Consider the following 17,751-nt stretch of genomic DNA (forward strand, 5'->3'; position numbering starts at 1 on the left):
TTAAAACCCATGTTATGGAATTGGAAAAAGAACAATCTAACCCTAAACCCAGCAGAAGAAAAAAATAACAAAATTAAATCAGAGATTAATGACATGAAAAAAATAAATTCGGTAAATTAATGAAACAAAAAGTCATTTCTTTGAAAAAATAAATGAAATCAATAAACCTTTGGCTAAATTAACTAGAAACAGAAAAGTAAAATCTCTAGAAACCTCAATCAGAAACAATAAAGGGGAAATAATGACAGATGCCACAGAGATAAACAGGATCATCTCTGAGTACTACAAGAAACTCTATGCCTAGAAATTTAACAATGTGGAGGAAATGGATCAATACCTGGAATCACACCATCTTCATAGACATACTCAAGAAGAAATAGATCTCTTGAGCAGACTGATTTTAAGAGCTGAAATTGAAGAAACAATAAAAAATCTCCCAACTAAAAAAAGCCCTGGACCAGATGGCTTCTAACCAGAATTATAACAAACCTTAAAAGAAGAGCTTATACCAATACTGCAGAAATTATTCCTAAAACTTGAGAAGGAAGGAATCTTTGCTAACATGTTCTATGAAGCAAACATAAGTCTGATACCAAAACCAGGAAAAGACCCAATTAAAAAGCAGAATCTCAGACCAATTTACGTGATCAATACAGATGCAAAAATTAGCAATAAAATCTTAGCCAATCGATTATAGCTACACATTAAAAAAAATCATTCATCACGATCAAGTAGGTTTCATCTCAAGGATGCAAAACTAATTTAAGATAAGCAAGTCCATAAACATAATTCACCGTATCAACAGAAGCAAAAATAAAGACCATATGATCCTCTCCCAATAAATGCAGAAAAAGCATTTGATAAAATTCATCATCCTTTTCTAATTAGAACACTTAAGAATTTAGGCATAGGGGGCACATTTCTTAATCTGACAAATACCATTTACAATAAACCCACAACTAATATTGAATGGAGTAAAACTGAAAGCTTTTCCACTTAGAAGTGGAACCAGACAATGTTGTCCTCTATCACCACTGCTATTCAACATAGTGCTAGAAGTTGTAATCAATACAATCAGACAAGAGAAGGAAATTAAGGGCATCCAAATGGGGTCAGAGGAGCTCAAACTCTTGCTCTTTGCTGATGGTATGATCTTATACTTAGAGAACTCCAAAGACTCAACCATAAGATTCCTGGAAGTGATCAGAAAGTACAGCAATGTCCCAGGATATAAAATGAATGCTCACAAATCCGTAGCCTTTGTATATTCCAATAATATCCAAGATGAGAAGCTAATCAATGACACAATTCCCTTCCCAGTGGTGTCAAAAAAGAAATACCTAGGAATAAAAAAAAAATGAAATACTTAGGAATATACCTCACAAAAGAGGTGAAGGACATCTACAAAGAAAATTATGAAACCATAAGGTAAGAAATAGCAGAAGATATTAACAAATGGAAGAAAATACCAAAAAAAAAAATTCTTCATTTTTTATGGAACCAGAAGAAACCCCACATAGCCAAGACAATTCTGAGTAATAAAAACAAAGCTGGAGGGTATCACCTTACCAGACTTCTGGCTATACTACAAGGCCATAGTGATCAAAACAGCATGGCAGTGGCACAAAAATAGGCACATGAACATTTGGAAATGAATAGAAAACCATGAGATGAAACTAACCTCTTACAGCCACCTGATCTTGGATAAACCAAACAAGGACATACACTGGGGAAAAGAATCCCTATTCAACAAATGGTGTTGGGAGAATTGGATAACCACATGTAAAAGACTGAAACTAGACCCACACCTCTCACCACTTACAAAAATTGATTCAAGATGGATAAAAGAATTAAATCTAAGGCATGAAACAATAAAAATCCTTCAAGAAACTGTAGGGAAGACACTTCAAGTTATTGGCCTGGGGAAAGATATTATGAAGACAACTTCTGTGGCAATTGCAACAACAAAAATAAACAAATAGGACTTAATTAAACTGAATAGCTTCTGTACAGTTAAGAAGGAGACAACAACCAAAGCAAATAGATAACCTTCAGAATGGGAAAAGATAGTTGCATATTATGAATCAGACAAAAACTTGATAACTAGGATCTATAGATAATACAAACGAATCAACAAAAAAAGACCCAACTATCCCATATATCACTGGGCAAGAGAGATGAATAGAACCTTCTCTAAAGAAGACAGAAGAATGGCTAACAGACATATGAAAAAATGCTAATCATCCTTAATCATCAGAGAAATGCAAATCAAAATTACCTGGAGATATCCCATAGCCCCAGTGAGAATGGCACACATAACAAATTCTCGAAACTGTAAATGCTGGTGTGGATGTGGAGGGAAGGGAACACTATTACACTGCTGGTGAGACTGCAAACTAATACCATCTTTTTGGAAGGAAGTATGAACAATCTTCAAAGAACACAAATTAGACCTCCCATTTGATCCTGTAGTCCCATTATTAGGTATCTACCCAGAAGAATAAAACTCCTTTTATCATAAGGACATTTGTACAAGACTGTTTATTATGGCTCAATTCACAATCGCCAAAATGTGGGAACAGCCTAAATGTCCACCAACCCAGGAATGGATTAACAAGCTGTGGTATATGCAGCTCATGGAATACTATTCAGCCACTAAAAAAGATAGAGACTTTATATCTTTGTATTAACCTGGATGGAGGTGGAATACATTCTCTCAGTAAAGCATCACAATAGTGGAGAAGCAAGACTCCAATGTACTCTATTTTAGTATGAAGGAAATAGATGAGCTAATACAAGCAGCGGGTAGGAGCATGAGCAGGGAGGAGAGGGGAGGAGAGAGGGGCATGTGTGGTTATGGTGTTTGGCATATCTCTTGGGGTTGGCACACAATTATAAAAGGGACTTTAACAAATGCAATCAGTGTAACCTAATTCTTTGTACCCTCAATGAATCCCAAACAATAAAAAACTGTTCAAATTTTATTGATAGCTGCTTATTTTATCCAATTTCTATACTTTTTTTATTAAATCATAGCTGTGTACATTAATGCTATCATGGGGCACCATACACTAGTTTTATATACCATTTGACATATTTTCATCACACTGGTTAACATAGCCTTCCTGGCATTTTCTTAGTTATTGTGTTAAGACATTTATATTCTACATTTACTAAGTTTCACATGTACCCTTGTAAGATGCACCATAGGTGTGATCCCACCAATCACCTTCCCTCTCCCCATCCTCCCTCCTCCCTCCATTCCCTCCCCTCCCTTTCCCCCTTCCCTTCATATTCATATGAAAGCCATAAGTTAGTTTCATAGTAGGACTGAGTACATTGGATGCTTTTTCTTCCATTCTTGAGATACTTTACTAAGAAGAATATGTTCCAGCTCCATCCATGTAAACATGAAAGAGCTAAAGTCTCCATCTTTCTTTAAGGCTGCATAATATTCCATGGTGTACATATACCATAATTTATTAATCCATTCATGGATTGATGGGCACTTGGGCTTTTTCTATGACTTAGCAATTATGAGTTGGGCTGCAATAAACATTCTGGTACAAATATCTTTGTTATAATGTGGTTTTTGGTCTTAGTAAAGTATCACAATAGTGGAGAAGCAAGACTCCAATGTACTCTATTTTAGCAATTATGCAATTATTTTAGAAATTCTATTCCTAGTAGAGGAATTATAGGATTCAATGGCAGATCTACTTTTAGATCTCTAAGTGTTCTCCAAACATCTTTCCAAAAGGAATGTATTAATTTGCATTCCCATCAGCAGTATAGAAGTGTTCCCTTTTCTCCACATCCACGCCAACATCTCTGGTCTTGGGATTTTGTGATATGAGCTAATCTTACTGGAGTTAGATGATATCTCAAAGTGGTTTTGATTTGCATTTCTCTGATGATTAAGGATGAGGAGCATTTTTTCATATGTCTGTAGGCCATGCAACTGTCTTCCTCAAAGAAGTTTCTCTTCAAGTCCCTTGCCCAGCCTTTGATGGGATCACTTGTTCTTTTCTTGCTTATACATTTGAGTTCTCTGTGGATTCTGGTTATTAAACCTTTGTCAGAGACATAATATTCTCCCATTCTGAGGGCTGTCTGCTTGCTTTACTTTCTGTGTTCTTGGCTGTGCAGAAGCTTTTTAGTGTGATCAGGTCCCAATAGTGTATTTTTGAAGCTGCTTCAATTGCCTAGGGGGTCCTCCTCATAAAATATTCACCCAGACCAATTTCTTCAAGAGTTTTCCCTGCACTCTCTTCTAGTATTTTTATAGTTTCATGTCTTAAGTTTAAATCTTTAATCCAGTGAGAGTCTATCTTAGTTAATGGTGAAAGGTGTGGGTCCAGTTTCAGTCTTCTACAGGTCGCCAGCCAATTCACCCAGCACCATTTGTTAAACAGGGAATCTTTTCGCCACTGAATGTTTTTAATTGGCTTGTCAAAGATCAAATAACGGTAAGTAGCTGGATTCATCTCTTGGTTCTCTATTCTGTTCCATACATCTACCTCTCTGTTCTTATGCCAGTACCATGCTATTTTGATCACTATCGATTTATAGTATAGTCTGAGGTCTGGTAACGTGATTCCTCCTGTTTTGTTTTTATTTCTGAGTAATGTCTTGGCTATTTGAGGTTTTTTATGATTCCATATAAAATGAAGTATTATTTTTTCAAGATCTTTAAAGTATGACAGTGGAGCTTTAATAGGGATTGCATTAAAGTTGTATATTGCTTTGGGTAGTATGGACATTTTAACAATGTTGATTCTTCCCAGCCATGAGCATGGTATGTTTTTCCATTTGTTAACATTTTCAGCTATTTCTTTTCTTAGAGTTTCATAGTTCTCTTTATAGAGATCTTTCACGTCCTTTGTTAGATAAACTCCCAATTATTTCATCTTCTTTGGCACTACTGTGAATGGAATAGAGTCCTTGACTGTTTTTTCAGCTTGACTATTGTTGGTATATAAAAAGGCTACCGATTTAATGTTGATTTTGTAACCTGAGACGCTGCTGTATTCCTTGATCACTTCTAAGAGTTCTGTAGTAGAATCCTTGGTGTTTTCCAGATATACAATCATATCATCTGTGAAGAGCAAAAGTTTGATCTTTTCTGACCCTATATGGATACCCTTGATTGCCTTTTCTTTCCTAATTGCAATGGCTAAAACTTCCATTACAATGTTAAAGAGCCGTGGAGACAATGGGCAACCTTGTCTGGTTCCTGATATGAGTGGAAATGATTTCAATTTAACTCCATTCAATACGATATTGGCTGTGGGTTTGCTGTAGATGGCCTCTATCAGTTTAAGAAATGCCCCTTCTATACCAATTTTCTTAAGTGTTCTGATCATGAAGGGATGCTGGATAGTATCAAAAGCTTTTTCTGCATCAACTGAGAGAATCGTACGGTCTTTGTTTTTTAATTTGTTTATGTACTGAATTATATTTATAGATTTATGTATATTGAACCAGCTTTGAGACCCTGGGATAAAATCCACTTGGTCATGATGTATAATCTATTTCTATACTTATACTACCAGTGTTTGGAAGAATTAGTGTGGCTGTGGTTCTTCTAATTAGCACATTAACAAAGTAGTTTATCTCATCTGAGAGTTTGTCTTTTGACTTACAGGTGTGATCTTCAGCTTACTTCAGTCTTTCTCTTTTGAGACATTACCGTGGTTCCCTCTGTTTCCCTTCCTCACCATCTTTCCTGCCTTCCACTGATATGACTGAGGGTTTTTTTTCATTCCCCATTTCAGCTTTTCTGCCTTCAGATTTATCTAGTGTATTAAATACTTGAACCTTCTGAAGTTACTATTATATTGGTCAACATTGGTCAGATATCAGCAATTTCACGTGGTTTAATTCAATGCCTCTACTCTTTTACTGACTTCTGTTATGTGTCTCACCTGCATACTCAATCTGACAAGTCAGCAGTGAGCGTGTGTCTGTTTCCTCCTGAATGTTGCACAGACCTTGGAATAAGTCTACCCTAATCACCATCCCTCTATTTGTATATTATGGTATAGTATTTCAGTTCCATGTTGTCACCAACAAAATAATTATTATTAATGCTATTGATGTTTCCTCTCTATACATACTTCACCATATCTCTGCATTTGAACAATTCATTTGCTGTCTCTTTCTGTGTTACTGTGTTGTCTGGAGCTCAGTTTCCTTTCTCATGAAGCAAACTCCAGAGATTTTCAGGAAACTTTCAGTCTGTCTGAAAATGTCTTTATCTCACTCTCATTCTTGAATAATTAGCTGGACATAAAACGCTAGTTTGGTGTCTACTTCCTTTTAGGACTTTGAAGATAATTGTGTGTTGTTTTAGGCCATAGTTGTTGGTGTTCAGAAACTTCCTAATAGTCTAAACATTTTTCTTTGGAGGTAAACTTGTTCTACTCTGGGTTATTTTTTTCTTTCGTGTTCTGATAAGTCTCTCTATGAGATGTCCACGTATAGATGATTTTACATCTGTCTCAAGATTAATTGAGAGTCTTCTGAAAAATATTTTTTTTAAAAATGGAAAATTCTGAGCTCTTCTCATCTCCTTTTCCCTTTTCTCTCCCTGGAATGCCTTGTAGTTATATATTGAACCTTACCATTCTAATCTCTATATCTTTTAACTGTCATGTATTCTGTAGTGTAAACAGGTTGATTTCCTCAGATCTGTTTTCTGATTTACTAGTTTTTCTGCTTTATTCAATAAGCCCTTAATTTAGATTTCATTGATTCTTAGTATAATACCTCCCTTATTACTTCTTAACGCCATTTTGTGCAGGTTATAACAAGGCTAAAAACTTTGCAAAGTTCTGGTTATCTAGTGGTGTGTAACAAACTTCCCTGGGACTTAGTGTCTTGGAATGGCCATTTTATTTCACTCAGCTCTGTAGGGCAGGAATTGAGGAAGGGCTCTGCTGGGTGGTCCATCAGTGACTCACACAGCAATATCAGCAGGGGTGGCAAGGTAGATTCTTCACTTGTACTTTCAAGATTCACTAATTACAGGTGTACCTATAGGTCCTTAATTTTCATCTTTTATAATATCAAATATCCAAATATACACCAGTTTATTTATCCACTCTCCCATAGGTGTACTTTAGGTTGTTTCCAGTGTCTTTTCCAAGATGAACAGAGCTGGCATGAACAGTGTTGTACATAACTTCTGGTGGATAAGTGCAGGTTTTTGTCGTAGAGCATGTGAGTGCTCAAATATATAAGATCACACCAAAGCATTCATTCCAGATTACATCCCTGTTGACTAGGTGTCAGAGACTTAATTGATGTGCACACATTCTCTTGAATAATTGGTATGGCCAGACTTCTTACTTTTTGGCAATAAAATGAAATCTGTGTGGTTTATATCTGCATGGATAGATCTCTAGTGTCATTCAGTATCTCTGCAGGTGTTGGCTGTTCTGCCATTGGTGTTTTTTCTTTTCTTTTATTTCTTTATTAAATCATAACTGTGTACATTAAGGCACTTATGGGGTACAATGTGCTGATTCAATACACAATGTGAAATGCTTACGTCTAACTGATTACCATAACTGTCTCCATACTTACTTATTTATTGTGCTAAAAACATTCATACTGTATTCTTAATAACATAGAAATGTATCATTGCATTATGCACTTTAGTTTGGAGCCCAAAAAAAACCTTCCTCCTCCCGGCCTCTCTCCTTCCCCTCTCTTTCCTCTTCCCTCCTTCTTTCTGGACTATAGTTATGTTTTACCATTCCTACAAATGTGTAGGTCACTATATACTGATTTCATGGTAGTATTGATACTTTGGGTACTTTTTGTTCCATTCGTCAGATACTTTACTAAGAAGAATGTGTTCTAGCTTCATCCAAGTAAACATAAAAGATGTGAAGTCTCCATCTTTTTTATGGCTGCATATTATTCCACAGTGTACATATACCACAATTTCTTAATCCATTCATGGGTCCATGGGCACTGGGTTGCTTCCATGACTTGGCAATTATGAATTGGGCTGCAGTAAACATTCTGGTGCACATGTCTTTGTCGTAAAATGATTTTTGATCATCTGGGCAAATACCTAGTAGGGGAATTATAGGATCAAACGGTAGGTCCACTTTTAGTTCCTTGAGTATTCTCCAAACTTTTTCCCAAAAAGGCCATATTAGTTTCCATTCCCACCAGCAGTGTGGATGTGTTCCTTTCTCTCCTAATCCATGCCAACATTTGTAGATTGGGGGTTTTGTGATGTGGGCTAATCTTACTGGAGTTAGATGATATCTCAAAGTGGTTTTGATTTGCATTTCTCTGAGGATTAAAGATGGTGAGCATTTTTTCATGTGTTTGTCAGCCATGCTCCTGTCTTCTTTAGAAAAGTTACTGTTCAAGTCTCTTGCCCACATAGAAATGGAATTATTTGTTTTTATTTCTTATTGATTAGTTTGGGCTCTCTGTGGATTCTAGTTATCAGACCTTTGTCAGAAGCATTACCTGCAAATATCTTTTCACATTCTGAAGGCTGTCTGTTTCCTTTATTAACTATGCTCTTGGCTGTGCAGAAGCTTTTTAGTTTGATCAGATCCTAATAATATAATTTTGGTATTGCTTCAATTGCCCTGGGGGTCTTCTAAAAATTGCTTGATAAATTCTCCCAGGCCAATTTGTCCAAGCATTTTTCCTGCCTTATCTTCTAGTATTTTTATTGTCTTAAATTTAAATCTTTTATCCAGTGAGAATCAATCTTTGTTAATCATAAGAGATGGGAGTCCAGTTTCCTTATTCTGCAGGTTGTCAGCCAGTTCACCAAGTACCATTAAATAGGGAAAATTTCCCTCAACTACAAAACTCTTAGAAGTGATCACAGAATACAGCAGTGTCTCAGTATACAAGATCAATACTTACAAATCAGTAGCTTTTGTATATGCCAATAATCAAGCTGAAAATATAGTCAAGGACTCTATTCCTTTTACAGTAGTGCCAAATAAGATGAAATACCTGGGAATTTTTCTAACAAAGGACGTGAAAGATCCCTATAAAGAGAATTATGAAACTCTGAGAAACGTAATAGCTGAAGTTGTTAACAAATGGAAGAACATATCATGCTCATGGTTGGAAAGAATCAACATTGTTCAAATGTCTGTACTACCCTAAGAAATCTACAGATTTAATGCAGTCCCTATTAAGACACCATCATCGTACTTTAAAGAGCTTGAAAAAAATAGTGCTTCATTTTATATGGAATCAGAAAAAACCTTAAATAACAAATAACACTACTCAGAAATAAAAACAGATCAAGAGTTATCATGGTACCAGACTGCAGGCTATACTATAAATCTATAGTAATCAAAACAGCCTGGTACTGTCTGTATACTGTTCCATACATATGGAACAGAATAGAGAACCAAGAGATGAACCCAGACACTTACAGTCATTTGGTCTTTGACAAACTTATCAAAAACATTAAATGGGGGAAAGATTCCAGGGGTGTTTTTTCATTTTTGTTCTTACTGATTTCAGAGTTTTCTTTTACCTAAGTTGATAATAATTCTTTGTCAGTAATACATTTTGGAAATATGTGCTCATACCTTTACATGCCTCTTTTAGCTGAGTTTTTAAAAACCTGTCTCTCTTAATCCACCTAGAGTGAATTTTAGTGCACACTAATAATGTGAGGTAGAAGTATAATTTAATTTTTTTATGTATGTATAACCAATTAGTCCAGGGACATTCATTGGAAAGTTGCTTCTTTCCCCAATAGTTGGCCATTCAGTCTGAGAACTTTGCATACATAGTTGTCCATATCAATGGATCGGTTTGCAGATGCTCTATCTGCTCCATCGACCAGTCTGTGTACTCTTCAATGAACACCACACAGCACTTCTTACTAAAACTCTAAACTAAATCTTAATATCTGGTAGAGAGAGCCTGCTTGTCTTCTTTAGGTGTGTGCTAGAGAGTCTTGGCCTTTTGTGCTTTCATTTTAATTTTAGCAGCAAATTGTCAAGTTCTGTAAAAGATTCTATTGAGGTTTGACTGTAGTGGTGTTAAGTCAATCATTACATAAATTGTAATGGTCTGGCTGGTGGGGAAAACATGTTGAGTTTCTCCAGGGCGCCACAGCAATGGGCCACTTTTGCTCGAATGTGGTATCTCCTTGATGGGAAAATGCAGCCCCCTGGCAAACTTGCTGCTGTGGCATGCATAAAACTTCAAGGATTACATAAACCTGTGTACCGTCCACGAAGTGACTGTGGAGATCGTGTTATCATTGTGAACACAAGACACATTGAATTTTCTGGAAACAAATGGGAACCAAAGTATACTCCTCACATACTGGCTACCCAGGTGGATTTAAACAAGTAACAGCTGCTTGCCTTCACCAAAGGGGTCCTGTGGCAATTGTAAAACTAGCTATTTATGGCATGTTGCCAAAAAACCTTCATAGATGTTGCAAAGGTTACGTCATAGATGATGCAAAGGTTACATCTTTTTCCAGATGAGAATATTCCAGAAGATATTCTTAAGAACTTGGTGGAAGGGCTTCCACAACCACGAAAAATACCTAAACGTCTAGATGAATACACACAAGAAGAAAGAGACGCTTTTCCAAGAGTGTGGTCTCCACCTGAAGATTACCGGCTATAAGAGAATGAAAATTGCAGAAAATGACAGGGAGGTGATTGAAACTTTCTTCTGCTGAGTTACTCTAACCTGGAGGGCAGAGTACAAGAACCGCTACAGCTCAGCACCTGCTACAGGTGCTGAATATGTGGGGAAAGGTCAGGAAGGATATTCCTTCAATAAGAAATTACAATAAACTATATTATTTAATAGAATTGTTTTATCATGTAATCTTACTTGAATGTTTTACATGATAATAAGAATAAAATTGCTTACTTTGTTAACTTAAAAAAAAATTTAAGGAGATAATATTATTGTATTGTACATTCCAGTTCACACACGGGGGACATCATTTATTTGAGTCTTCTTCAATATTGTTCAGAAAAATTTTCCAAATTTTCGATTACAGTTCTTTACAACATTTTTAAGTTTTCTTTTCAGTTTGATTTGTAATTTTTGTGGCTACATGAGTGGTAGTAACATTTTCAAGTGTTGTTAGGCTGTATAGAAATGCAATTGACTTTTGTGTATGGATCTTACATTCAGCTACATGGCAAAACTCTCCCAATACTGCTAGCAATTTTTCTCCAGATTCGTTCTGATTTTCTAAATAGAAAGAGTATATCATCTGCATCATGACAAAAAAAAAATGACTGTTCAGTTTTTCCTTTCCAATCCATACATCTTCAATTACTTGTTCTTGTGTTATTTCATATCTAGGATCTCTAGTATAATATGGAATGTGCTTCGACTATGTTTGTCTTTTGCCGGATTTTATTTATTTATTATTTATTTATTTATTCATTCATTCATTTTTTGAGACCAAGTCTCACTCTGTCACACTGGGTAGGGTGCCCTGGCATCACAGCTCACAGTAACCTCAACCTCTCAGGCTCAAGCAATCCTCTTGCCTCGGCCCTTTTGCCAGATTTTAAAAAGGCAGCCTAAGTAGAATCCTCTTCACCATCCATACATTTTCCCAGGTGATATCTCATTCATATACAATCCTTCAGTAAGGATGACAATTCCTTGTGGTACCTGAGGCTCAGCGAGTAGGGTACTGGCCACATACACACAGGCCTGTGGGTTCAAATCTGGCCCGGGCCACCTAAACAACAATGACAACTGCAACAAAAAAATAGCTGGGCATTGTGGTGGGCACCTGTAGTCCCAGGTACTTGGGAGGCTGAGGAAGAGAATCGCTTAAGCCCAAGAGTTTGAGGTTGCTGTGAGCTGTGACACCACAGCACTCTACTGAGAGCAAAATAGTAAGACTTTGTCTCAAAAAAAAACAAACAGGGCAGCACCTGTGGCTCAGTGGGTAGGGCGCCGGCCCCATATACCAAGGGTGGCAGGTTCAAACCCAGCCTCAGACAAACTGCAACAAAAAAATAGCCAGGCATTGTGGCAGGTGCCTGTAGTCCCAACTACTTGGGAGACTGATGCAAGAGAATTGCCTAAGCCCAGGAGTTGGAGGTTGCTGTGAGCTGTGTATCACCAAGGGTGATAAAGTGAGACTCTGTCCTTACAAAAACAAACAAACAAAAAACACTAAATGTTCGCATTTCCCTAGTCATCTTATCCTATCTTCACTTTTGCCTTAAATTTATAATTTACATAATAAAAAAGAGGGTTTGGAAATAAAAATATAAATGAAACCATTCAGAGGCCTCTGGGTTGGCGAATACATGCATGTGCCAGGAGGATGCTCACCCCGAACCCCAAGAGTGCAGAAGCTCCTGTGCTTGGGACCCTCCTTGACCTAGCCCTGCCCACCTCTCCCTGCAGCTGTTCATTTGTACTCTTTACAATATCCTTTCTAATAGTAATAGTCATACTCAGTAAAGTGTTTCCCTGAGCTGTGTACGCCATTCTTCAAATTAATGAACCCGAGGCAGGGGTGATGGAAACCTCTGATTTGTCTCCAACTCAAGCAGAAATTTGGGAGGCCTAAGACTGGGGATCAATGTGGTGGGACTGAGCCCTTCCCTTGTGAGGTCTGTGCTAACTGCGGGTGTTTAGTGTCAGAATCCACTTACATTGCAGGACACCTAGTAGATGGAGACTCATTTGATGTTGAAAACCCATACATTTATTTGATGTCACAAGTGTTGATAGTAGAAAACAGTTTTTCTTTACAATGCCTCCCCCATCCACCCAGAATCCTTGACTTTGTCCTCACCTGCTCTCTCTTGAGTCACCAGCACTCAAAGCATTGTACCTTCCAAAGGTGTCTGAAGCGCACCCACCTCTCCGATACTAATCCACTGAACACTCCATCACACAGAGAACTGGCTTCTCTCTCCTGGATTGCAGCTACACCCATCTCCCTATCTCTCGTCCCTCTCTTGGTTGAAGTATACTTTCTAAGGTATGTAGCATATCAGATCTACACGCTTTAATGGGTTCAGGCAGTGATCCCACTGTGGCCCCTCAGCCCTGGTCTGTTACTCCAGCCCTGACTGAGCCCATCTAATATCACCTCTCTGTGGCATCCCTCCTGCCCTTCAGAAGAGATGGACAGAAGACACATGTGGGAGGAGAAGGTGCCTGCACACTGCCCGGCATCCAGAAGGATCAGCCTCTTGTAGTCCTCATGGGAACCCTGAGTGGGGTCACCCTTTTTATTTAGCAGCTGAAACTAAGGTTGGCAGGATGCAACGATAACTCAGGGAAGTAGGTATGGGGAGGGTTTGCGGGGCTGAGAATGCAAAATCTCCTGTTTGGGAAGGTGAGAATGTCATCAGTTTCCCTGTCCATGGAGGGACTGGATGAGGAGGCTGGGAGTCATCTACAGGCACCTCACTGACTGCTCTTCAGAGCCAGAGGCCAGAAGGACAGATGGGTCGAGAATTTACTCCCTTCCCTTCCCCATCATCCACTCTGATTTCCCACATTTCATCACATTGTGATGGGCAATGCATTCAAGGCTCTCTAGACCTAAGCCCCTGTCCCATCCCAGGCTGGCCATGCACATATGAGCACATTGCTACACTCAGCAGTCCCCTGTCCTCATACACACTGAGGCTACTGTGATGGCAAGAGGCGGTTGATACTGGGGAAGAGAAGCCATGTCTCCCCTCGAGGCAGCCCTGGGTGTCTGCACTTTGTAGGGCAGTGGGGGTCCTTCCCCCAAACAGAGTCCCTTTTCCTGCCCCCTGGTAGCCCATGCCAGGCCGCAGACACTCTTGCTTCCTTTCATCAGATTGGCCTCCTGCCCATGGTCAGCCCTTTCCTGCACTCTTCAGCTGCCCGTCTGCCACGTGAAGCGGGAAGGCTGGAGCTATTCACAGGGACATTAGTAACCCACAGTCACTGAACACTCAGTGTCCTTGTACGCATTATCTCAGCTGACTCCACCACACCAACTCCCTTAGCCCTTGTTTTGTAACCTACGGTTTCTGTTTCTATAGGTCTAGGGTAGGGCTGAGCATTTGCACCTCTATCAAGTTCCCTGGTGATGCCAGTGCTGCTTGTTTGTGAGCCATCCACTCCAGGAAGTCACTATGGTATTGGTTCGTGTGGTGTGGCTCCTACATGTCTGTTATTAGAAAACTAATGAGTTGAAAAAAAACTTGTATATTGAGGGAATATTATTTAGACATTATTTAGTTCTTCTCATGTTAATGGTCTACTCAAAGGTCTTCATTTCTTAAAACAATTTTGGCTAATTTCTTTACAATCCTTCATTGCCCTGAGTTTTGGGACTCTGTTAGCATAGAATTGTACATAATGCATCATAAATATTTATACTACCTGATGCCCCATTAGTCTGGGCTTACAACTCTCTAGTTCCTTGGCATGGGCAGCCTGTCCCACACCACCCCAGGAAAGCTGTAACTCATAGCCCCTCCAGATGAGGTGGCCTCCTTGGAGATCCATGACCATGCCCAGAGGTCACTCCCAATCTCTGTGCTGGAGTCATGGCTCCCATGTCCTATGACCCAGCTCAGAGACACCTCCAGGCTCTGCTACTGTGGATATTTACCCTGGAAAATCCTCTAAGTAAGGCTCAGGGTGTAAGAATAGGACACTGCCCTGGTCATTTGCACAACAATTAGTTCTTTTCACAGCTTTTACCAATCTCCAGCTCACTCAACAAACTCCCTTACAAGTATGTACGGGCGGTGGGGGTGGGGGGGAGGGGGTGGGGTGTCCCATGTGCCAGGCCCTTGATGCTGGGGACACAGTGGTTCATGAACTAAACACAATCTGTGGCCAGTGGGCTGAGCTAGTGAGGCAAGAACAAACATAAAATACCCCACACAAAGAATATTCAATTGACTATTCAATTCAATATTCAAAGAATATTCATCACCTGTTGTGGTGGGAGCTTTGGAGGAGAAAAAGGATGCTGGAAGAAAGCACGATTGGGAAGTGTGTCTTCTCTGTGGGCCACAGACATCTGGGCTGGTTAACCAGGTCAAGAGGAAGGGAATTGGAAAGAGTATTCCAGAGGCAGCCAGCTGTGCAAAGGCCGAGGAGCCCTGTGTAACCTGAGAGACTGAAAGAGCTGAGGGCAGAGTGTCTCAGGCTGGAGAGCCAGGCAGAGCCTGGCTGTGTTGGGCCAGAGAAGTAGAAGCCCTGTCCTACAAATTTTGGAAAGCTATTTGAAGGATGTAAACACATGAGTAGAAAATGAGATTTGAATAAAAAAATCTCTCAAAAATTTTTCTTATAGATAAATTGTATTCCATAATAAATATGGAAGGAATTAAAAAATGAGAAAAATCACCGTTTTTCAAATTCCAATAAAATGAATTGTCAGGGCATTGAACATGAATGAATGAAACTTTTACAGTAAAGTTAAGCGAGGAAGTTTACAGTGGAGGGATCAGCCTGCCGCGTCTGAGCCCACCAGCCCCCACAGTGGGAAGCAGATGCTGTGCTCCTCCATATGGGCGCAGCGCCACCAAGGGAAGAATCTTGCCCAGAAGGTCTAACCTGAATCTAATCAAAACTCCAGAGCAGCCCTGCCCAGTACTAACTTCTGCCGTTCTGGGGACCGTCCTGTGTCTGGTCTGTGTGTGTGATTAGGCAGTACCAGTCACATGGGCTGCTGAGCACTTTTTCAGGGAGGCCAGCATGACTGACTGTATTAATATTAATACGAACTTTTCCTTTTTCTCTTTTTTTTCTTTCTTTCTTTTCTTCCTTTCTTTTTTTTTTTTGAGACAGACTTTCATGTCTCACTCTGTTGCCCTGGGTAGAGTGCCCTGGATTCATAGCTCACAATAATCTCAAATTCCTGGGCTCAAGGATCCTCTGCCTCAGCCTCCTGAGTAGCTGGGACTACAGGCACCTGCCACCATGCCCAGCTAGTTTTTCTATTTGGGGTCTTGCTCTTGCTCAGGCTGGTCTCAAACTCCTGAGCTCAAGTGATTCACCCACCTCAGCCTCCTGGAGTGCTGGGGTTACAGGCTCTGATGGGGTTTAATGGTCAGCAGGGTTGTGCCAACACCACAGGCCCAGTTTTAAAGGCATAGTCACTGCTGTGGTCCCCAGGAGAGACGTACATGATGAGGAAGCCAGAGTTGCATCCTGGTCCTAGAGGCAAGGTCAGGACTTACCCTGAGGACCACCACCTGCATGGCCTTGACCTGGGTGTGGTTTTATAGTTGGACATAAGCTGGAGAGGGCACAACCATGACCTAGTGGAATCACGTCCAGCCCAGCTTCATGTTAGAATGGAGACCCTGAATCATTTTGGAGGCAGCAGCCACTGCCCTCACCCCGTCTAGAGACAGTGGAGCCACAAGGTCCACCTGTGAGTGCCTGGAATGCCTGGAGTGACTCCATAGCCATCTGACAGCAGACGCTGCTAGCTCTGAGGCTGGCTGGCTCCCAGGAGCCCTGAAGTCTGCAGTGACCCTTCTGCCTGGGCACAGGGCTTCAGGTCCACCTGATCTCGGCTTCCCCCAGCAGGCTTCCACCTCCTTCCTGCCTCCCTCTTGGGTTCCTGGGGGACAGGGTTGGACACCCCCCTCACCCCGAAGGCCTCAGGCTCTTGCACCTCTTCGGCCCAATCCGGGCGCGTGACTTCTTGTGCAGCCCTCCCCCCCATTGTCTCCTTTCAGGTGGGATTTAAGCATCCTGCTCTCCATGGCTTCCTGACAATGGGGCGCCCTCCCTGCCCTGTTAGAGGGCTCAGGGGCTTAGCCTGGGCTCCCCTTCACTGCTGGAGGGGAGGCCATTGGAGCTCCTCATGGTGGGGCAGGGGGCTGAAGAGGTCCAGGGGATGGTGCGCACACCAGGTCCCCACTTTCTCCTCCTCCTGGAGAGCTCTGCAGACCAACCCATCACAAAAATGCCTGCCACTGGATTCCGTTCAAAAGGCTCCCAACCCCTGAAAATTGCCTTTTTCAGTTAACAGTTCATCTTGGACATGAAAACAAAATAGTAGGGCTGAAGGGAATAGGCACCTTAAAATTGAGAGAAATTTCTAAATTGCTCTCCCTAAAGGTTAAGATAATTTAGTGCCACCAGCCATGCATATGAATGGTCCTGTCTCCACGGCTTCAAAGCCCCACCTATTAAACCGTCAAACCTGCCAATCCAACAAGTGAAAAATAATGTCACCGTCTTACACTTCCTTTTTAAGTTTCTCTAATTCTTCTGGAAATTAGCAAGATTGTCATGAGTTTACTGGCTTTTACTAGTCTTCCGCTGCCTTGGCTGTGGTAGCCTTTGTCTTCTTTTGACTTTTCTCTTTTCACATAGAGATGTTTTTAAAACTTTTTTGTCATCACATCAATTCATCTTCAGCATTTCTGCTTTGGGTGACTTTGCTGGAGAGGCTTTCCGGTCATTTACAGGCCTTTTCTTTTTCAGATTATTAGTTTCTGGACAGTTTTGTGAAAAGTTTCATCCCATCGAGTTCTGAATCTGGAACAGATCACACTTCACAGGCACTCAGGTTTGCAAAGAGGAATCCTATTATCTGCTTCCTGAGCTGAATTTCTACACTGCTCTGTCGAACCAGCATGGGCACAGCCATGCCAGGGTCTCCACAACCTACCATCCACAGGCAGCGCCCGGTACTTATCCTTCACACCCTGCCTACTCCTCCCCTCGGCATATCCTCTCCCCCGCCTCCTTGGGGGATCAGACCTAGACCTTGCCAAC

At 40.5% G+C, this 17,751-nt stretch overlaps 1 pseudogene; it reads left to right on the top strand.

The window, feature by feature from the left end:
• The first annotated feature begins 10,097 nt into the window (after nucleotides 1–10,097).
• On the top strand, nucleotides 10,098–10,907 carry LOC128592078 (39S ribosomal protein L13, mitochondrial-like; annotated as a pseudogene).
• Nucleotides 10,908–17,751: the final 6,844 nt, after the last annotated feature.

The sequence above is a fragment of the Nycticebus coucang genome, chromosome 8 (assembly GCF_027406575.1).
Source record: "Nycticebus coucang isolate mNycCou1 chromosome 8, mNycCou1.pri, whole genome shotgun sequence".
NCBI classification, from domain to species: Eukaryota; Metazoa; Chordata; class Mammalia; order Primates; family Lorisidae; genus Nycticebus; species Nycticebus coucang.